Source organism: Chlamydotis macqueenii, chromosome W (assembly GCF_036417535.1).
Source record: "Chlamydotis macqueenii isolate bChlMac1 chromosome W, bChlMac1.mat, whole genome shotgun sequence".
Lineage (NCBI taxonomy): Eukaryota > Metazoa > Chordata > Aves > Otidiformes > Otididae > Chlamydotis > Chlamydotis macqueenii.
The window spans coordinates 51,344,891-51,368,280 of NC_141592.1; the positions used below are offsets into that span (position 1 = coordinate 51,344,891).

Genomic DNA, 23,390 nt, shown 5'->3' on the forward strand with positions numbered 1-23,390 from the left:
CCCTCTGTGGACCTCCATGGGCTGCAGGGGGACAACCTGCTCCACCATGGTCTTCACCACAGACTGCAGGGGAATCTTGGCCAGGAGCTGCATTACTCCTCCCCCTCCTTCTTCACTGACCTTGGCATCTGCAGCTATTCCTGTCACAAGAAAAGTTCTTCACAACAGGCTGGCAGACGCCTCTCAGGATCTCTTCACATCATCCATCTCATCTCCTCTCCACTTCTTGCAGCCAGGCCGGGCCGAGTTGGGCCCAGTAGGCCGCCTGGCGAGAGGCCAGAGGGTGAGGCCTGCAAGGCCCATGAGGCCTGCGCCTCCCCCTCTGCGCCTCTGCCCCTGCTCAGTTTCTTCACATCTTCTCTTCTCTCTTTTTTTTTCCTGTTTTCCCCTTCTTAAATACGTTATCGCAGAGGCGTTATCAGGGAACATTCTGCTACCAATTGGCTCGGCCTTGGCCAGCAGCAGGTCCGCCCTAGGCCCGGCCGAGTCCACTAAACAATGGGAAGCAACTTCTAGCAGTTTCCTACAGAAGCTACCACCTTAGGCCCCCCCTCACTAAACAAAACCACAACAATTTATTACTAAAAACAAAGCAGGATAATGAGACAGAGAACAAGATAACCTCCCCCACCCCTCCCTCTTCCCAGGCTTAACATTATCTCTACTACCTTCCCACACCTGAGTGCCACAGAGGGGAAGAGGGAATGGGGGTTACGGTCAGTTCATCACACTTTTTTTTTATGCCGCTGCTTTGTCATTGGGGGAAGAACTACTCACATTCCTCCTCTGCTCCATCATGGGGTCCCACCCAAGGGCTGCAGTCCTTCATGAAACTGCTCTGGCGTGGGTCATCTCTTCCACAGGGTGCAGTCCCTCCAGAACAGCTGCCCCAGCGGGCCCTCCACGAGCTAAAGCCTCCTTCAGGCATCTGCCTGCCCCGACGTGGGATCCTCCATGGGCTGCAGGTGGATTCTTCACTGACCTTGGTGTATGCAGCCGTTCCTCTCACAAGAAATTCTTCACAACAGGCTGGCAGACGCCTCTCGGGTTCTCTTCTCATCTCATCTCCTCTCCGCTTCTTGCAGCCAGGCTGGGCCGAGTTGGGCCCAGATGGCCACCCAGCGGGAGGCCAGAGGGTGAGGCCTGCAAGGCCCACGAGGCTCGCGCCTCCCCCTCTCTGCCTCTGCCCCCACTCAGCATCTTCACATCTTCTCTTCGCCCTTTTTTTTTCCTGTTTTCCCCTTCTTAAATACATTATCGCAGAGGCGTTATCACAGAACATTCTGCTACCAATCGGCTCGACCTTGGCCAGCAGTGGGTCCGCCCTAGGCCTGGCTGAGTCCACTGAACAAAGGGGTGCAACTTCTAGCAGCTTTTTACAGAAGCTAGCACCGTAGTCCCCTCTCACTAAATAAAACCAGAACAGAGTAACACAGCACACGTGGCCCTGAAAGAGCAGGATGATGCCGTAAATCTGAAAACAAAGAAACTCCAAGATAGGCTCAAGGAGAGTAGACCTGCTGAAGAAGCCCAAACAGATAAGGAGGGATCCGAAGCATGAAAACATTTATTAAACTAAGGGGATGTATATCCTTGCAGGTGCATAACATTCTGTAGGTGTATAACATTGCCCACTGTACTTGAAGAGCAGGTTCGGGATCATCTGAGGGACTTGAAGGTGCACAAGTCCATGGGACCTGATGAGATCCATCCGCGGGTCCTGAGGGAACTGGCGGATGAAGTTGCCAAGCCACTGGCCATTGTATTTGAGAAATCGTGGTGGTCTGGTGAGGTCCCCGATGACTGGAAGAGAGGGAACATAACCCCAGTTTTTAAAAAGGGGAATAAGGAAGACCCGGGTAACTACAGGCCGGTCAGCCTCACCTCTGTGCCTGGCAAGGTCATGGAGCAGATTCTCCTGGAAACCATGCTAAGGCACATGGAGAGCAAGGAGGTGGCTGGTGACAGCCAACATGGCTTCACCAAGGGCAGATCGTGCTTGACCAATTTGGTGGCCTTCTATGACGGGGTGACAGCATCGGTGGACAAGGGACGAGCAACTGACATCATCTACCTGGACTTGTGCAAAGCTTTTGACACTGTCCCGCACGACATCCTTCTCTCTAAACTAGAGAGACATGGGTTTGATGGACGGACCACTCGGTGGATAAGGAGTTGGCTGGATGGCCGCACTCAGAGAGTGGTGGTCAACGGCTCAATGTCCATGTGGAGACCGGTCATGAGTGGCATCCCTCAGGGGTCCGTGTTGGGCCTGGCCCTGTTCAACATCTTTGTCGGCGACATGGACAGTGGGATAGAGTGCACCCTCAGCAAGTTCACCGATGACACCAAGCTGTGTGGTGCCGTCAACACAGTGGAGGGAAAGGGATGCCATCCAGAGGGACCTTGACAGGCTGGAGAGGTGGGCCCGTGCCAACCTCATGAAGTTCAACCAGGCCAAGTGCAAGGTCCTGCACCTGGGTCGTGGCAATCCCAGGCACATATACAGGCTGGGTGGAGAATGAATTGAGAGCAGCCCTGAGGAGAGGGACTTGGGGATGTCAGTTGATGAGAAGCTCAACATGAACAGGCAATGGACCCTTGCAGCCCAGAAGGCCAACCGCATCCTGGGCTGCATCAAGAGGAGTGTGGCCAGCAGGTCGAGGGAGGTGATTCTCCCCCTCTACTCTGCCCTGGTGAGACCCCACCTGGAATATTGCGCCCAGTTCTCCAGCCCCCAACAGAAGGACATGGACCAGTTGGAGAGGGTTCAGAGGAGGGCCATGAAAATGATAAGAGGGCTGGAGCACCTTTCCTATGAGGACAGGCTGAGAGAGTTGGGGCTGTTCAGCCTGGAGAAGAGGAGGCTCCGGGGAGACCTTATAGCGGTCTTCCAGTACCTCAAGGGGGCCTACAGGAAAGACAGGTGTCCTGGTTCTGGCCAGGATAGAGTTAATATTTACCTGAGCTGGGTGGAGAACTGAAGCTGGTAGCCCCTATGGCTGGGATAGTTAACTAATTAGCTAACAGCTGGGGTTAATTTACCCAAATTAGCCAAAGGGCTATTCCATCCCATCTGACATCATGCTCAGTATATAAGTGAGGAGGGTGCTGAAGGGAGTCTCTCTGCTACTTGGAAGAGACTGGATGTAGAGATCTGTTGTGAGCTATTATACTGTATTTGTGTTCCATCACTGTCTTGTTTTCTTCTGTCATTACTGTTAAATTTACTTTTTGTTCAATCTCAACCCGCGTGTTTGGTTTTTTTTTTTTCCCTGGTTTTCTTTTGTTTGCCAAATCTCCTCCTATTCTCTCGGAGAGTGGGGGGAGTGAGAGAGAGAGACTGCGTAGTCTGGTCCCCGTTGGGGCCGAACTACGACAGTTATTTTGGCGCCCAACGTGGGGCTTGAAGGGTTGAGATAATAACAGATCTGACTTTTTTTTTCTTTTTTTTTTTTGCTTGAAACAAATTTGTTTATACGTGCTTGTTGTATTGGTTGTCAGTTATTGGTCATGATGTTGCAGTGGTTGGTTATGTTGTTGTATTGTCTACGCTCTTATATGTACTACGTGTTCCCAGTGGTGGTGTTTATCACCTCAGGGAAAATGATGAGAATTATCCTTCTGTTATACTATGCCATATACATCTATGACATGGTGACATCAATGGCCTTAGAGATAAATTGGTATTCCTATGTGGACAGCTTTCCGAATTCTTTCACTTCCAGGGTAGTTAACCCACTTTTTGAGAACTCTGAAGATCTGGGGGATATTCAAGCCACTATGATGTTGTTGTTATGTATTTTGAATGTGTGCCAAGTCTTGTCTAGAGCTGCAAACCCACTTTTTGGGAATCTCCTCCCGAGATTTACCCTAAGGCAAGATACTAATACGTGGCATGGTGTGAGGGAGAACAAACTGACCTGCAATGTAGGTACTCAAACCCCAGCAACAGGCATTGCAGCTGAATCAGAGGGTGAGCCTGTGCTAGTTTCAGTTGCCCCTGTATCCAAGAAGACTTGGAAGCGGAAGTCAGCTCGTTTAGTGAGGGAAGAAGAAGCCCCTTTTAGGACGGAGCAGGAGGAAGAAGAGGAAGGTTTATTTGCTACATGCCTAGGAAGAACTCGGCAGGCAGGCTCTTCCTCAGGGGAAGAACTCCTAAAGGAGACAGTGAGCACCAGATTTCTATCCCTGAGCGAGCTGCGAGACATGCGAAAAGATTTTAGCCATCATCCTGGGGAGCACATTATCAGCTGGCTGCTGCGGTGCTGGGATAATGGGGCCAATAGCTTGGAACTAGAAGGCAGAGAAGCTAGGCAACTGGGATCCATTTCTAGAGAAGCAAGCATTGACAAAGCAGTTGGAAAAGGGACACAAGCCCTCAGCCTCTGGAGGCGACTCCTGTCAGGTGTGAAGGAGAGGTATCCTTTCAAGGAGGATATAATGTGTCATCCAGGCAAGTGGGCCACCATGGAGAAGGGTGTCCAGTACCTGAGGGAATTAGCTGTGCTGGAGATTATTTATGATGACCTGGACAATGATCAGTTACCTAAGGATCCAGATGAAGTCAGGTGCACACGACAAATGTGGTGGAAGTTTGTTCAAAGTGCACCATCATCATATGCCAACTCATTGGCAGTTATGACCTGGAAAGATGGAGAGGAAGAAACAGTGGATGAACTGGCTGGCCGACTCCGGCAGTAGGAGGAAAGCCTGTCTTCCTCCCTAAGGGCCTGTGTCTCGGCTGTGGAGAAACTATCCCAGGAGTTCCAGCAATTCAAAGCAGATATGTCCCATTCCCCACTGGTACGGGCCAATATTTCAGCTATTAGGAGTAAACGTTTCCCTGCTCAAGAGAGATGGTTTACGCGGCGAGGTACCCTGTGGTTTACCTTGCGTGACCAAGGAGAGGACATGAGGGAGTGGGATGGGAAGCCTACCTCTGCCCTAGAGGCGCGGGTACGTGAGTTGCGTGGAAAAACCATTGCAAATAGAAGTTCTCCCCGGAAAATTGTTGCACCAGTCTCCAATAGGGAGCGTAGAAGGAATAGCTTTAGTTCTGACCCTCTTGAAGGGACCTCTCATGCATACTTAAAAGAAATGAATAATGAATACTGGGGCCAGGATTAGAGAGGCCCTGCCTCCAGCCAGGTGGAGGAGAGGGATAAAGAGTTTATTGGACTGTGTGGATCCAATGGCCTGGCACGTCAGACCCACAAGAGTACAAAGCTCTAGTGGATACTGGTGCACAATGTACCTTGATGCCATCAAGATATAATGGGGCAGAACCCATTTGTATTTCTGGAGTGACAGGAGGATCCCAACAGCTATCTGTATTGGAGGCTGAAGTGAGCCTGACAGGGAATGAGTGGCAAAAGCACCCCATAGTGACTGGCCCAGATGCTCCATGCATTCTTGGTATAGATTACCTCAGAAGGGGGTATTTCAAGGACCCAAAAGGGTATCGGTGGGCTTTTGGTGTAGGTGCTTTAGAGATGGAGGAAATTATACAGTTGTCCACCTTGCCTGGTCTGTCAGAGGATCCTTCTGTTGTGGGGTTGCTGAAGGTTGAAGAACAACAGGTGCCAATTGCTACCACAACTGTGCACCGGTGGCAGTATCGCACCAACCGAGACTCCCTGATCCCCATCCATAAGCTGATTCATCAGCTGGAGAGCCAGGGAGTGATCAGCAAGTCCCACTCACCTTTTAACAGTCCCATATGGCCAGTGAGAAAATCAAGTGGAGAGTGGAGGTTAACAGTGGACTATCGTGGCCTGAATGAGGTAACACCACCACTGAGTGCTGCTGTGCCAGACATGTTAGAACTTCAGTATGAACTGGAATCCAAGGCAGCCAAGTGGTATGCCACCATTGATATTGCCAACGCGTTCTTTTCAATCCCATTGGCACCAGAATGCAGGCCGCAGTTTGCTTTCACTTGGAGGGGCGTCCAGTACACTTGGAATTGACTGCCCCAGGGGTGGAAACACAGCCCCACCATCTGCCATGGGCTGATCCAGACTGCACTGGAAAAGGGTAGAGCACCTGCAGTACATTGATGACATCATCGTATGGGGCAACACAGCAGCAGAAGCTTTTCAAAAAGGGGAGAAAATAATTAAAATCCTCCTGAAAGCTGGGCTTGCCATAAAACGATGTAAGGTGAAAGGACCTGCAAGAGAGATACAGTTTTTGGGGATAAAATGGCAAGATGGGCGTCGTCAGATTCCAATAGATATAGTCAACAAAATAACAGCTATGGCTGCACCGACTGACAAAAAGGAAACGCAAGCTTTCCTGGGCGTTGTGGGTTTCTGGAGGATGCATATTCCAAATTATAGTATGATTGTAAGCCCTCTGTATAAAGTCACCCGAAAGAAGAATGATTTTAAATGGGGCCCTGAACAACAGCAGGCTTTTGAACAAATTAAACAAGAAATTGTTCACGTGGTGGCTCTCGGGCCAGTCCGGACAGGGCAAGAGGTAAGAAATGTGCTCTACACCGCAGCTGGGGAGAATGGCCCTACCTGGAGTCTCTGGCAGAAAGCACCAGGGGAAACTCGTGGTCGACCCCTTGGGTTTTGGAGCCGGGGATATAAAGGATCTGAGGCCTGCTATACTCCAACCGAAAAAGAAATCCTGTCGGCATATGAAGGAGTTTGAGCTGCTTCAGAAGTGATTGGTACTGAAGCACAGCTCATCCTGGCACCCCAACTGCCAGTGCTGGGCTGGATGTTCAAAGGAAGGGTCCCCTCTGCGCATCATGCAACAGATGCTACATGGAGCAAGTGGGTTGCACTACTTACACAGCGGGCCCGAATAGGAAACCCCAGTCGCCCAGGCATATTAGAAGTAATTACAGACTGGCCAGAAGGCAAAGATTTTGGAAAGCCACCAGAGGAAGAGGTAACGCGTGCTGAAGAGGCCCCACCATATAACAACCTCCCAGAAAATGAGAAGCGGTATGCCCTATTTACTGATGGGTCCTGTTGTATTGTAGGAAAACATCGGAAGTGGAAAGCTGCTGTGTGGAGTCCTACACGATGAGTTGCAGAAGCTGCTGAAGGCCAAGGTGAATCGAGTCAGTTTGCGGAGGTGAAGGCCATCCAGCTGGCTTTAAACATTGCTGAATGGGAAAAATGGCCTGTGCTCTATCTCTACACTGACTCATGGATGGTGGCAAACGCTCTGTGGGGATGGCTAAAGCAATGGAAGCAGAGCAACTGGCAGTGTCGGGGCAAACCTATCTGGGCTGCCACTCTGTGGCAAGATATTGCTGCCCAGTTAGAGCATCTGGTTGTAAAAGTACGTCACGTAGATGCCCACGTACCCAAGAGTCGGGCCACTGAAGAACATCAAAACAACCAGCAAGTGGATCAAGCTGCTAAAATTGAAGTGGCTCAGGTGGATCTGGACTGGCAGCATAAGGGTGAACTATTTTTAGCTCGATGGGCCCATGATACCTCAGGCCATCAGGGGAGAGATGCAACATACAAATGGGCTCGTGATCGAGGGGTGGATTTAACCATGGACACTATTGCACAGGTTATCCTTGAATGTGAAATATGTGCTGCAATCAAACAAGCCAAGCGGTTAAAGCCTCTGTGGTATGGAGGACGATGGCTGAAGTATAAATATGGAGAGGCCTGGCAAATTGATTACATTACACTCCCACAAACTCGCCAAGGCAAGCGCTATGTACTTACAATGGTGGAAGCAACCACTGGATGGCTGGAAACATATCCTGTACCCCATGCCACTGCTCGAAACACCATCCTGGGCCTTGAGAAACAAGTCTTATGGCGACATGGCACTCCAGAAAGAATTGAATCAGACAATGGTACCCACTTCCGAAACAATCTCATAGATACCTGGGCCAGAGAGCATGGCATCGAGTGGGTATACCACATCTCCTATCATGCACCAGCCTCTGGAAAAATTGAAAGGTATAATGGGCTGCTGAAAACAACTCTGAAAGCAATGGGTGGTGGAACCTTCAAAAATTGGGATAAACATTTAGCAAAAGCCACTTGGCTAGTCAACACTCGGGGGTCCACCAATCGAGCTGGCCCTGCCCAATCTGAACTTCTACATACTGTAGAAGGGGATAAAGTCCCTGTGGTGCACGTAAGGAATATACTGGGGAAGACAGTCTGGGTCATTTCTCCCTTGGGCAAAGGCAAACCCATGCATGGGATTGCTTTTGCTCAAGGACCTGGGTGTACTTGGTGGGTAATGCAGGAGGATGGGAAAGTCCGATGTGTACCTCAAGGAGATCTAATTTTAGGTGAAAAGAGCCAATAATTTGAAGTGCTTGATGTCGGTTACTATACAGTACTGTATGTCATTATCTAGCTATTATGTGTCCCTCCTTGCTTCTTCCTGCTCCATGCCCTGAGATACTTATGTTGTGTCAAAAGTATTATAGTAAAATTGTTTATACCAACAAAGAATGAACTTTAATAAAATAGGAAAAATTGCAGCAGTGATGCAACCAGAACTGGCTCTTGCTACTAGCACCTGCCAACAGATCTTCAGTCTCCGGACTATGAACTTGCTAAGTCACTTGCACCAGACAGACTACCTGAGGAAACACTGTGTCATCTGTCCTATGCTGAGAGCCTGTTATGACAGATGGAGCCCAAAGTTATGGACTGGATAAACTCAACAGACCTTTTGAAAGGATGGACCATGGACTAAGAGAGTTACATCTGTGTGTCTGCATACAAGTAGATCAAAGGAAGAAAAAGTTGATGATTAATTGGAAAGTGTAGGATCTGGGCATGATGTAGATGGTATGGAATAAGGGGTGGATAATGTCCTGGTTCTGGCCAGGATAGAGTTAATATTTACCTGAGCTGGGTGGAGAACTGAAGCTGGTAGCCCCTATGGCTGGGATAGTTAACTAATTAGCTAACAGCTGGGGTTAATTTACCCAAATTAGCCAAAGGGCTATTCCATCCCATCTGACATCATGCTCAGTATATAAGTGAGGAGGGTGCTGAAGGGAGTCTCTCTGCTACTTGGAAGAGACTGGATGTAGAGATCTGTTGTGAGCTATTATACTGTATGTGTGTTCCATCACTGTCTTGTTTTCTTCTGTCATTACTGTTAAATTTACTTTTTGTTCAATCTCAACCCGCGTGTTTGGTTTTTTTTTTTTCCTGGTTTTCTTTTGTTTGTCAAATCTCCTCCTATTCTCTTGGAGAGTGGGGGGAGTGAGAGAGAGACTGCGTAGTCTGGTCCCCGTTGGGGCCGAACTACGACAACAGGGAAAAACTCTTCAGTAGGGCCTGTTGTGGCAGGACAAGGAGTAATGGTTTTAAAATAGAGAGAGGTAGATTTAGATTAGATATTAGGAAGAAATTTTTTACTCTGAGGGTGGTAGAACACTGGAACAGGTTGCCCAGAGAGGTGGTGGATGCCCCATCCCTGGAAACATTCAAGGCCAGGCTGGATGAGGCTCTGAGCAACCTGATCTAGTTGGAGATGTCCCTGCTCCTTGCAGGGAGGTTGGACTAGATGACCTTTGAATGTCTCTTCCAACCCCAATGATTCTATGATTCTAAGACAGTGTCCTGGTTTTGGCAGGGATGGAGTTAATTTTTCCTCTCAGTAGCTGGTATGTTTTGGATTTTGTGTGTGAAGAATGTTGATAAACACCCTGATGATACCAGTTGTTGTGAATGAGACCAAGGACACTGTCCTGCTTTCCAAGTCTCGCTAATTTGCAGATGCAGGAAGCTGGGAGAAAGACAGACAGAATAATTGACCCAAACTGGCCAAAGAGTATTCCATGCCATAAATGTCATGCTCAGTAGATAAGTGGGGGCTGGCCAGGGTGGGTATCTGCCTTCCTGGCATCCATCCTTCCTGCTCGTTTTGCTGGCATCATTCCCTCTACCTTGCTGGCTCCCTTTTGCTCCTTTGCTTGCTGCTCGGTTTTGTTTCTGTGATCGCTGCTCGGGACGGGCTGTATCAGTCATTGGGACATCGGGTGGTGAGAAAACACATATTGTTCACTTTGTATATTTTTAATATCCTTATATTCTGTTATTATTGTAGTTTTCCCTTTTTATTTTAGTAAATTATCTTTATCTCAACCCACGAGTTCTCCTTCCTTTCCAATTCTCTCCCCCATTCCCCTGGGGAGAGGGAGGGTGAGCGAGAAACTGTGTGGTGATTCGGGCTAAACCAGCACAGACAGTTAAATTGCTCTTGCTTTTGATGCCTCTCCCACACCAAGGGGATCACTTGCAACTGCTTTGTGTTCCCCTTCTGCAGCCCAGGTGGCTAAGAGTGGCAAAGCATCCCTCCAATGTACAGTGACAAGACCTTGCTGCCTTCAAATAGCACATTTCAGGTTGGCAAGCTGGGAAGTGTCGTCAGAGAGGCGCCACTTTATTCACTCACCTTTACATCAGCAGCATGCTTCTGCAGCAGAGGTGATGCCAGAAGGCAGGATCAGAAGAGAGGATCTGGGGCAACAACAGATGGAGAAGTTCAGGCTTTCTCAATGTGGATGCTAAGCAGGAAGTACACAAAGTTGACACTTTTCCTGAAATGATTCCTGGTTACAAGAGCAGACACACAGAGCATGACTCTGAGAATGGGCCATCTACCAAAGGTGAACAGAGAACGTTATGGTTTCTAGGAGCCCTGAACCAAGCCTTCCATTTCTGGGTTCTCCTTCTCACAGTGGCTCTGTGCTCTCTGCAGTTCTCCCTTTGTGGTGCTTGAAAAAGTAGAGCAGCCTCAAGGCTGCTAACTTAGGTGGTGGCTGCAGTGACCCAGTGGGAGTCCTGGTGCCCAGGACTCATGGAGTATTCCCTGGGACCAGCTTTCATCTCCTAGACAGAGCCCAATGAAGCATCAGTCCTTTGTTCCAAAAATCACATCCAAGGTCATCTGATCCAACATAAGGACCAGATGTGAAATTTCTTTAAATAAAAGCTTAGATGGGGGAACATGCCCATGCCAGGTGATGAAGCTGAATGGCCAAGTGCCTGCTAACCCAGCCTGAAAGTTTAGTCCTTAAAACTGCCTTTTCTAGTTGGTAACACAAATTCAAGTTTGCTAAAATTGTAAAGTCCAATGTGTGATTCACAGCTGGCACTCACCCTTCCTGCAAGCTGGAAACTCCTATTGTCTCGGCAGCCCTGATCAGCCCCTCGTCGTACGCAAGGGGATGTTCTTGTTGACTCAGCACATCCTACAGCCCTCCGTATAAGTCTTGGGTGGGCTGGCTGGCTGGCTCATGCCATCGGAAGCTCAGGATGGAAGAGAAACAGAGGTTTCTGCCATTCATTCCTTCCCTAGCTCCTTTTGCTGGCCCCTCTGGTGCTGTGCCCCATGAGGCACCCTGAACAGACAACACTAAGCAGAGGGACCAGGAAAGCAGCTAGACTTGGGCTTTCCTGCTTAACTACACATGAAAAATCCAGTTTTATCCTGGGCAGGCATTGAAAAGCCAACTTCCCTCTTCTGTCAAGGCAAAATGTGCCTGCAATCACCTGGGACTGTCTCCTCTTCTGCATTTTGGAGATATCCTCCCTTGCCAGCATTGACTTTTACTCTCTGCAGCCTTCACCGGCTCAGAGAGGGTCAGAGAGGCCCAAGTGCTGGCTACGCCAATGATGCTGCAAATTCAGGTGCCGTATGTTGGGGTAGCTGCAAGCGTGATATGGAGGGAAAAAACAAAGCCAAATCACTAAAAAATCCCAGGGCAGAAGGCCTGCACAAAGCCTAAGGCTCCCAGCCTTACGTTAACATATATTCACCTCAGGATATAGTTCGAGTTTTCACTCTGGTCTTAAAGCTTCCCATGAAGTTGCTTTTACTGACTTTCACAATCTCTTTTCTCTCTGCCTCACTTCCAACAGGGACCTCAACTGCTGCTGCCTCCCAGCAAAAGGATCTCCATGACCTTTGTAATTCAACACACTGGGAAAGGCTCAATCCATCCCCTCTATTCCTAGCCCAACATAGACCTTAAAAGCCCTCTGTTCCTGCTAGAAACCCTACCCCACGACCATGGCTTAACCCTTGGGGCACTGCCTCAAATAAAAAGTGCTTCATAGAAGCAAGGCAGGTTACAACATCCATGGGAAGGTGGACCTACCCTCTACCTACAAAAGAGTTGTGCTGACAATCTGGTAGTGGCTTGCAGGAGGCATCGGATGCACACAAGGGGAGGAGGGGGGAGATGTCTTTGTCCTCATCCTCAGTACAAACTACTACCAAGCTATGTGGGGACCCTGTGCCCCACACTGCTGCAGTGACGTGGGCATGGGCAGGGCTTGCAACTCTTTATAGTCTCCTGGTCTCACTCTGCCTGCCCTCAGATCAGCAGGTTTATTACAAAACATGCTCCACGCAGGCAGATTAAATGCTGCAAGTAAGGAAGAGGGGTGAGGAAGGAAGCAGGTGGGAATGGGCACTCCCCTCACCACTCCTTCAAGGACTCCCCTGCTCCTGCCCCCAGGTACAGCCATTGCTCCATGCCCAGATGCAAAGCAGAGACAGCAAGGGATACCACACCGTTACCACCACAGCCTGCACATAAGCGAGAGTGCGGCAACAGCACTCCTGGCTCTTGCCTTGTCTGAGATAAGCTCAGACCCACATCCTGAGCAGCAGTCCGTAAGTGTTGCGTTGGAGGAAGCAGGATCATGGGACTATCCATAATCATACACCCTGCACATGGGGATGCAGAGGGGATGGAAGGTGCAGCCAGCCCTCCCTGCTCTAGCAGGATCCTTGGCGCAGGAGAAAGCAGTATGGAGCAGGGCTGCTTTGCGGCACCCAAAAATGGAGCAGGGCTGCCCTGCAGCACCCCAAAATGTCAGCTCCATGGCAGACAGAGCAGGCTTGCACTGCTGCACCCCGAAATGCCACCTTGCAGCACCCTAAAATGACATTTCCTACCAGCTGATGCAACTTTCCCTCTGCCCCTTACCAGTCCCACTCCATCCCTCCCTGTTCCCTAGGCCACAGGGAAACTAAGTCACAGTGTGCTGTCCCTGCCCTGGGGAAGGGGAGTGGGTGAGCAGCCCCCTGACACCAGAAAGAATGTGGGGAGTAGGGCAAGGGAAGTACTGCCACCTCTGAAAACCTCAGTGATGGGGAGATGGTGTCTTTATCTCTCTCCATCATTGGGGTTTTCAGAGGTGTTCTGCGCTAAGCAGCTATCTGAATCATGAGCTTCCTCTGTTCCCATCTCTCTTGAAGCAGAAGTCGGCCACACTCTGCTGCCAGCCATATGAATTGCATCCAGCTCTGCTGAGCTACATCTGGCCCCATGCACTGACCCACATGTTCTCTGGCACCAGAGGGGACAGGGGCATGCAGGGCTCTGCTCCAGATGCATGCAACTTAGCAGGGCCTAGAAAAGAAAGGTAATACCACATAGGAACCAAATTAAAGACTCAGATACAGCATTATAAAACAGAAGAGTGCCCTGGCTCCCAAAAAGCTGGTAGGGGACTAGACTTTTCCTTGAGAGCAGAATGTTGCATTCTTTACTTTAAAAGATTTGTGTGTTTGAGTAAAGACTTGGATTCTCCAGTCCAGCTCTAGGAGCTGATAAGTTTCCAGGTACTGCTCTCAGCCTCTCTGTTTTCACCACACCCCTCTAAAAGTCCTTTGGGGCCCTGCTCACCAGTTAAGCCTTCCCAGGACCAGGTCCTACCTACAGCCCCTGCTCTAGCTGAGCACAGCAGTGCTCACCCACACCAGCATCCTTTAAAATCCCTAGGTCTGGTGCAGTAGAAAATCACCATCCATCTACCTTGTAGGCAGAGAAGCTAGCGATAAAGATTTGTTAATTCAGGCTCCAGTTCAGACATTTCACTAATGTTATTAAAGTTACCATTTCTTTACTGCATTTCTCAAGATCTCAACGAGGTTAAGAGCCCAGCATTGTCCAGTACAACTGGGCCACTGAATGGGAAAGCAGAGCTCATGCCACAGGAAGATGCACAGCTGTCATGCACTGCTCATCTGCAAATCTCCTGGCATCTTTCTTTTTTCTCTAGGTTGCCTCACTCCACCTTCCTGAGGACTCTCTGAAAACAGACCCTTTCACCCCTCCTCAAAGAAGCATGTTAAGGTGGTGCTGTTGTTATACAAAGTATAACATTATTGCCAATATCCTTGCCCCAACTGTCTCCTAGGCTAACATAATAGTAGATTAAATTTGTTATCCCTTGTCACTTTATGGCACAATCTTTTCATTTCTCTCTTAACAAACATCTGACATTTATCAAGTTTCAGGCAGGCTCACTACAAAGGAAATTCCCTGCTCTTTCCTTCCAAGGATTTATACAAGCAATATATTTTCTTTTGATAGCAAAAAAGCCCAAACCAATTGTCATGGTTTTGTTTAGTGAGGGGGGGGGTCTAAGGTGGTAGCTTCTGTAGGAAACTGCTAGAAGTTGCCCCACTTTGTTCAGTGGACTCGGCCAGGCCTAGGGCGGACCTGCTGCTGGCCAAGGCCGAGCCGATTGGTAGCAGAATGTTCCGTGATAACGCCTCTGCGATAACGTATTTAAGAAGGGGAAAACAGAAAAAAAAAGAGAGAGGAGAAGATGTGAAGAAGCTGAGTGGGGGCAGAGGCGCAGAGGGGGAGGCGCAGGCCTCATGGGCCTTGCAGGCCTCACCCTCTGGCCTCTCGCCAGGCAGCCGACTGGGCCCAACTCAGTCCGACCTGGCTGCAAGAAGTGGAGAGGAGATGAGAAGTGAATAAGATGCAAAAAGATCCTGAGAGACATCTACCAGCCTGTTGTGAGGAACTGCTGCAGACGCCAAGGTCAGTTCAGAAGGAGGGGGAGGAGTAATGCGGCTCCTGGCCAAGATTCCCCTGCAGCCTGTGGTGATGACCATGGTGGAGCAGGTTGTCCCCCTGCAGCCCATGGAGGTCCACGGAGGGGCAGAGATCCACTTGGAGCCCGTGAAGGACCCCACACTGGGGGAGGTGGATGCCTGAAGGAGGCTGTGTCCCATGAAGGGCCCGCTGGGACAGCTGTTCTGGAGGGACTGTACTCCATGGAAGAGATGACCCACGCCGGAGCAGTTTCACGAAGGACTGTGGCCCATGGGAGGGACCCCACAACAGAGCAGGGGAGGAATGTGAGGAGTTCTTCCCCCGACCATGAAGCAGCGGCGTAAAACAACGTGCGATGGGCTGACTGCAATCCCCATTCCCTCTTCCCCCCTGTGCCACTCGGGGTGGGGGGGAAGTAGTAGAGATAATGTTAAGCTCGGGAAGAGGGAGGGGTGGGGGGAGGTTATCTTGTTCTCTGTCTCATTATCCTACTGTTTGTAGTAATAAATGAATAGTTTTCCCCAAGTTGAGTCTGTTTTGCCCATGACAGTAACTTTAAGGAGTTTCTCCCTGTCCTTATCTCAAACCTCGAGCAGTTTTTCTTTATATCATCTCCCCCTATTCTCTCGGAGGGTGGGGGGAGTGAGAGAGAGACTGCGTAGTCTGGTCCCGATTGGGGCTGAACTACAACACCAATTAAAAAAAAAACACAACAAAACAACCCAACAACAACAAAACAAAACACACAAAAAAAACCACTTGGAGATTCACTGAAAGACAGAATTTGACTTTTCTTTCCAGATCACCACTTCGGTCAGACCTTTCCCAGGCTCTGGAAGGCAGTATTCTCACTACTGCTCACACTAGTGCAGCTCCATCAGCAACATCTGGATTTGTGTAGTAAGGAAGCTTTCAAGGGTGAGATGCCTTTTCCTTCCCAAAAGCAACCAGCACATGAACACAGGCATTTCCTGGTATTTCCACAAGCGCCTCCTTGCTTCCAGCCTCTGCTACAGGGATGGCCTCTGACAGCAGCCTTCCTACCAGAAGCACCACGGCATTTTGCTCAGTTACTCTAACAGCATGATATTGTAGGAAAATAGAATTAAACAGACCTATAATCTATAATAAATTATTCCAAATGAGCTGCCAGAAAGATAGCTGCACATGAGAAAGAGGGGAGCTATTTCTGATCTGAAGTCTATTTCCTCAACAAATCTAAGCCATGAAACAGCCTTTCTGTTACAGAGAACAGACACAGTAGCAAGATGAGCAACTTCAAGGGTGGCACCTTGATGCCACTGATTTCTATAGAATCATAGAATGGTTAGAGTTGGAAGGGACCTTCAAAGGTCATCTAGTCCAACCCCCCTGCAAGGAGCAGGGACATCCCTGACTAGATCAGGTTGCACAGAGCCTCATCCAACCTGGCCTTGAATGTTTCCAGGGATAGGGCATCAACGACCTCTCTGGGCAACCTGTTCCAGTGTTCTATAACTCGCATTGTAAAAAATTTTTTCCTAATATCCAATCTAAAGCTACCCCCCTCTATTTTAAAACCATTACCCCTCGTCCTATCACAACAGGCCCTACTGAACTGGTCCATGTCCTTCTTGTGTTGGGGGCTCCAGAACTGGACACAGTACTCCAGGTGGGGTCTCACCAGGGCAGAGTAGAGGGGGAGAATCACCTCCCTCGACCTGCTGGCCACACTCCTCTTGATGCAGCCCAGGATGTGGTTGGCCTTCTGGGCCACAAGAGCACATTGCCTGCTCATGTTGAGCTTCTCATCCACCAGCACTCCCAAGTCCCTCTCCTCAGGGCTGCTCTCAATCCATTCCCCGCCCAGCCTGTGTTTGTGCCTGGGATTGCCACGACCCAGGTGCAGGACCTTGTACTTGGCCTGGTTGAACTTCATGAGGTTGGCACAGGCCCACCTCTCCAGCCTGTCAAGGTCCCTCTGGATGGCATCCCTCCTTTCCAGCGTGTCGACGGCACCACACAGCTTGGTGTCATCGGCGAACTTGCTGAGGGTGCACTCTATCCCACTGTCCATGTTGCTGACAAAGATGTTGAACAGGGCGAGGCCCAACACGGACCCCTGAGGGACGCCACTCATGACCGGTCTCCACATGGACATTGAGCCGTTGACCACCACTCTCTGAGTGCGGCCATCCAGCCAACTCCTTACCCACCGAGCAGTCCGTCCATCAAACCCATGCCTCTCCAGTTTAGAGAGAAGGATGTCATGTGGGACAGTGTCAAATGCCTTGCACAAGTCCAGGTAGATGATGTCAGTTGCTCGTCCCTTGTCCACCGATGCCGTCACCCCGTCATAGAAGGCCACCAAATTGGTCAAGCACGATCTGCCCTTGGTGAAGCCATGCTGGCTGTCACCAACCACCTCCTTGCTCTCCATGTGCCTTAGCATGGTTTCCAGGAGAATCTGCTCCATGACCTTGCCAGGCACAGAGGTGAGGCTGACTGGCCTGTAGTTGCCCAGGTCCTCCTTGTTCCCCTTTTTAAAAATGGGGGTTATGTTCCCTCTCTTCCAGTCATCGGGGACCTCACCAGACCACCACGATTTCTCAAATACAATGGCCAGTGGCTTGGCAACTTCATCCGCCAGTTCCCTCAGGACCCGCGGATGGATCTCATCAGGTCCCATGGACTTGTGCACCTTCAAGTCCCTCAGATGATCCCGAACCTGCTCTTCGAATACAGTGGGTGGTTCTTCATTCTCCCAGTCCCTGCTTATACCTTCCACAGCTTGGGTGGCGGGACAAGAGCCCTTATCGGTGAAGACTGTGGAAAAAAAGTCATTGAGTACCTCAGCCTTTTCCATGTCCCAGGTAACCAGGACACTGGTTCCCTTCCAGAGGGGGCCTACATTTACCCTGGACCTCCTTTTGTCCCCTACGTACCTATAAAAGCTTTTCTTTTTGCTTTTTATATCCCTGGCCAGATTCAATTCCGTCAGGGCTTTAGCCTTCCTCACCTGATCCCTGGCCACTTGCACAGCCTCTTTGTAGACCTCCCAGGCTACCTGTCTCCGTTTCCACCCTCTCTAGGCTTTCCTCTTCACTTTCAGTTGGTCCAGGAGCACCTTGCTCATCCACGCAGGCCTCCTGGCCTTTTTGCCTGACTTGTTCTTCATCGTCATGCACCTCTGCTGAGCTTGGAGGAGGTGCTCCTTGAATGTGGACCAACTTTCCTGGGCCCCTCTTCCCTCCAGGGCTGCCTCCCATGGCACTATGTTCTCTCTATCCAGATTTATCACATGGCCAGGACAGATAATTGCAAATACCTTAAGATCCCAGACTGTCAGCCCAGGAGAGAGGTCGACAGCCCAGCCCCAGATAAAAAGCCTAAGAGTATTCTAGTTCCTCAAAAACTGGTCATATTTTTAGCTGTTGCTAGCTCTTCGAATATGAATTGAAAGCAAATCTCAGACCTGCTACTTGATGTCACAACTGCTTTATTTTGCTGACAGTCACAGCAGAGAGGACCTTGAGAATTACCCTCTTTCTCCACCATTGGCCCAGCTACCCTAATCTCATCAGCAGTGCAAATCTTGGTATAGAAAGGACTCGAGTGACTGTACTAACCTGTCTATGTGTGCTGGTTTTGGCTGGGATAGAGTTAATTTACTTCATAGTAGCTAGTATGGGGCTACGTTTTGGATTTGTGCTGCAAACAGTGTTGATAATACAAGGATGTTTTAGTTATTGCTGAGCAGTGCGTACACAGAGTCAAGGCCTTTTCTGCTCCTCACACTGCCCCACCAGCGAGTAGGCTGTAAGTGCACAAGAAGTTGGGAGGGGACATGGCTGGGACAGCTGACCCCAGCTGACCAAAGTGATATTCCATACCATATGACACCATGCTCAGCAATAAAACTAGGGGGTAGGTTGACAAGGGGGATGCTGCTCGGGGACTGGCTGAGCATCAGTCGACTGGTGGTGAGCAATTGTTTTCATTTGCATTACTTGTCTTTCTTGGGTTTTATTTATCTCTGTTGTTTTCCTTTTCATTATAGTTTATTATTATTATTTTAATTATTATTGTATTTTATTTTATTTCAATTATTAAACTATTCTTATCTCAATCCATTAATTTCTCACTTTTACCCTTCCAATTCTCTTCCCCCCATCCTGCTGTGGGAGAGTGAGCAAGCGGCTGTGTGATGCTTAATTGCCAGCTGAGGTTAAACCACGACACACATACATCCGATGTGGAAATTATTTAGCTTAGACACTTTAGGTAAGTGAGGAATTCAAAGTTCTTCCTAATCCCTGGGACACTATGCCCCTGCAAAACCTTTGCACACAAGGATACAGGACTCTCACATAGCTCTTAGCAGGGAGCCACAGGATTGCACACAAATAGGAGCTCAGAGGGACATCAGCAATGTTCAGAGATCTAAAATTAGCCCCAGCAGATGATCCTCTGCTCCATTCTTGGGAGCAGTGAGAACCGAATAAGGATCCAGCTGTCCCAACACTCCCATGAACAGGATCTTTGAATGCCTGACCTACTTGCAACAGAGATGACAGGGTAAAGAGGGGATTCCTCATGTAACTCCAGTGCCAGTACTCACAAGGAACCCAGGGCCCCATCCCTGAAGAGGGAGCAGCATTTCCTTGGGGTTTCCAGTGGAAAGAAGGCCTGCTCCTAGATTAGCTGGTAAGACCAAGGAGCAACGGCAGCCCACACATGCTAAGAGCAGGCTGAAGGACATTAGGCTGGATCTCAGGCAGACACGCAAGCATCCAGGCACAGGGATGGGGTGGGAAACCCACAGCCATCTCAGCCTGCTCCAGGCTGGTTATCTTGGAGCAGCGAGGGCCTGACCTTCACATTTCTTGACAGGGGCAATACAAAGACTACCAGTCCTTCTGAAACACTTCACTATTGCTTTAAGTCTCATACATCATGGCCAAGGGCCTCCTTGAGCTACAAAATCCTAGGAAAATGCAGGCAGAGCTCAACTGGTTCTGATTGAAAGAAGAATCATGTCTGCCACAAGCTCTGGGTGAAGTCTCAGCTCTGTCTGTTCAAGTAAAGGACAGTGAACAGCAGAGACCAGCAGTTGGAAAACACTCCTGTTCAATACTGCCGGTGCACAGAAGGATGAGTGCAGCAAGCAGCACAGGCAGCTTAAAACACACTGCCCTTGAGCTCTTGACAACTGCATGTAGGGTTCAACAGTCTTAACATCACCAGTTGTACACATCCAGGCTGCCTTCACCACACTGCCAGCAAGATGGGAGGCAGGAACATCCAGCAAGCCTGGGCTGTGGGAGCATCTTACCTGGGCAACACCTACTCCACAGAGCTGTCCCTATGGGCCAAGGGGAGGAGAGGACTAGTTTCCCTAGCTTCTTCACACAGTCCTGGTGAAGGATTAGAAAGCAGTAATGATGGAATGGGTGCTAACCTTCGTGTAGGACTGAAGCAGATGGGAAAGGCAGTTCTCAGCTGTCAGCACCTGCAGTGTGGTCTTGGGGCTGCTTGTTCTGACTGTGCTGGGTCACCTGGAAAGACAAGCACACAGATACATGTTCAGCTCAGCTCAGAAATACCCTGCCCACACAAGAAGACCTTCAACATGTTGGGCAGCAGTAATTGCTCACCCAAGCCAAGTGAGTTTGTGGCATATGGACAGAACTGAGGGACCTCGAACACCCCAGTGCCTCGAAGATCCCCCCATGTCTTTTACCAGTGCTGAGGTCGCTCCTCTGACTACAGTCCTCCCTCCCTCCCGGGGTTTCAGTTATCATCCTGGTTTTCTGTGTGACTCCAGGTGGGTGCATGGATGGTTCCCCAGAGAGGGCTGCTATGGTTGTTGCCACTGTTCCCCTTCCCCAGATTTCAGTGGGAAATAAAGTCCTTTCTGCACCCTCAGCTTTGTTCTTCTCCACCCACCGCAGCTATACATTGCTCCACCACACAGGCTTTACCAATACTTGAGTGGGTGCGCTGGCATATGGTTCAGCTGCAATAACAGGCTCTGGCTGTGGTGACTACAGGCCATCCATTAAGTCACCCTGTGGGAATACAGAGCCAAGGCAAGAAGGGCCAAAATCTGCTGCCGAGGAGATACTGCTCCCAGCAACCCAAACAGACAAAGCCAAATCTAACGCTATAGTGTTTCCCAGGCTACAGCAAAGGGAGAAAACAACTGCTTAGTAGAAATCTGAGAAGTCTGACAAAACCATCACAAAGACATTGTTTAAGACTCCTCCCCAGGCTCCCAGTGCTGTAATTACAGACTCCTGGAGATTGCACTACATGGGGTCTAGGTCTTTGTGCCCAGCAGGTCCAGAAAACTGGGACAATATCAGCCTCCCAAAAACAGGCACGACATTCCTCCAGTTGCAGGCACAATCAGCAAAAGCTGCTTAGGGGCAATCCTTGCTCCCTAGTTTGCCCTCCTGCATGGGCTACCACCCTGCGGTATCACCAGCGGCGCAAGACAGCTCTGACCAGAGCTGCAGCAGCAGCATGCGGAGTGCTGCGGGCGGCTGATCAGCCACACTGCCAAACCCCTAGAGGCACAGACTTACATTGCTGTCCTGGTTTTGGCTGGGATAGAGCTAATTTTCTTCCCAGTAGCTGCTGTGTTTTGGATTTTGTATGGGAGTTAGCATGTGAAGAATGTTGGTAATACACTGAGGTTATTAGTTGCTGCTAAAGAGACCAAAGACACTTTCCAGCTTCCCTGGTGTCACTAATGTGCAGGTGCAGGAAACTTAAAGGGGTTGTCCTGGTTCTGGCCAGGATAGAGTTAATATTTACCTGAGCTGGGTGGAGAACTGAAGCTGGTAGCCCCTATGGCTGGGATAGTTAACTAATTAGCTAACAGCTGGGGTTAATTTACCCAAATTAGCCAAAGGGCTATTCCATCCCATCTGACATCATGCTCAGTATATAAGTGAGGAGGGTGCTGAAGGGAGGCCCTCCTAGTTGGAAGAGACTGGATGTGGAGATCTGTTGTGAGCTATTATACTGTATGTGTGTTCCATCACTGTCTTGTTTTCTTCTGTCATTACTGTTAAATTTACTTTTTGTTCAATCTCAACCCGCGTGTTTGGTTTTTTTTTTCTCCTGGTTTTCTTTTGTTTGTCAAATCTCCTCCTATTCTCTCGGAGAGTCGGGGGGGGGGAGTGAGAGAGAGACTGCGTAGTCTGGTCCCCGTTGGGGCTGAACTACGACAGGGGTATAGTCAGTACAGTTGACTCAAACTGGCCAAAGAGAGTATTCCACGCCATAAACATCATGCTCAGTATATAAGTAGGGGTTGGCCAAGGGGCAGCTCTCTCACTCCTTTGCTTGCTGCTCACTTTCAATTCCATCCCTGCTGAAACCAGGACAATGTTGTATATTTTAGTATCCCTATATTTTGTTATTATTACAATCTTCCTTTGCTATTCTAGTACACTGTCTTCATCTCAACCCACGAGTTTTCCTTTCTTCCCAATTCTCTCCCTCATTCCCTTGGGAAGGGGGAGGGTGTGTTAGCAGCTGCATGGTATTCAATTGCTGATTGGGGCTAAACCATGACAGTTGTGATGCACAGAGGCACCCCACACTAGCTTACTGCTGCACTGGTTCATAAAACGGTCTGGAAGGTACCTAGAATATTTGTGCTTGATGTCACCTCCACCTACAGAGCTATCAAGTCAACCTGCACTAGTATCCCAGGAGAGGTCCCATCTGGAAGATCTACCAGCTGCACCTGCTAGTCATCTGGACTATGTTTTTGGAGAGCTTACAAGCAGAACTAGCTCCAGTAAGTGTAGCATGTGTATATGTAAATATACATATATTAAAAACCCTCCACCATTTCCCTGCTCTACCACACTACCTTTCAGAAAAGGCTCTAAGCCTGAGCAGTGATAAGAATTGCTTCAGACATGGCTGAAGTATTGCCACCCACATACTGCTGCAGCCCAGGAAGTGACTGCTATGTATCCAACTGGGACAGGTTGAATACACTCCCCAGGAAGAATGCAGTTACCCTAAATGGACTGAGGCCAGGAGATATGGATTATCACCTCAGCTCTTGCACAAAGGGCTTTGCATCTTTGTTCACTTCCAACAAGAAGAAACACAGGGTCGACATCAGCCCTGGCCTGCGACACGGATTCATTACTAACTGCACTTTTTGCAGCACATAGGACTCCTTCAGAGGTTTCCCATCCAAGTATCATTCTACCATCACACTGCTTAGCTGGAGGGGGTTGTCCAGGCCACAACACAGGAGAGTATGACTGTAGACCACTGGCCAGTCCTGAAAAACCTCTCTTAAATGCAGAGCATGTGAGCTCAGCTGCTCTTCATTCAGGATTCACAACCAGCTGAGGACACAGACAGAAACAGAGGGAAAACATGTTAATTGGCAGCTGGACATTCATGAGGCCAAGCATGGGAGACTACAAAAGAGAGGAGCAAAGGCAAAGGGAGGATGAAGATTTGCAAGGAAACTTCCTAGTCAAATAAAATAATTTTTAAAGCAAAAAAACTGCATGAGACCAAGTTCTCCGGAGGTTACAGTCAC

At 49.3% G+C, this 23,390-nt stretch overlaps 1 long non-coding RNA gene across 2 annotated transcripts in view; it reads right to left on the reverse strand.

The window, feature by feature from the left end:
• Positions 1-788: 788 nt before the first annotated feature.
• The window catches only part of LOC147596797 (uncharacterized), a 34,382-nt gene continuing 11,780 nt past the window's right edge, over positions 789-23,390 (reverse strand). The window contains exons 2-4 of one of the 2 annotated variants that reach the window (XR_015261330.1): positions 20,268-20,364; positions 10,417-10,481; positions 789-1,803 (exon numbers count right to left, since the gene is read on the reverse strand). This is a non-coding gene — a long non-coding RNA (uncharacterized LOC147596797). Of the gene's footprint in view, positions 1,804-10,416; positions 10,574-20,267; positions 20,365-23,390 lie in introns of both variants that reach the window. The other variant, XR_015261329.1, reaches the window with a different exon arrangement.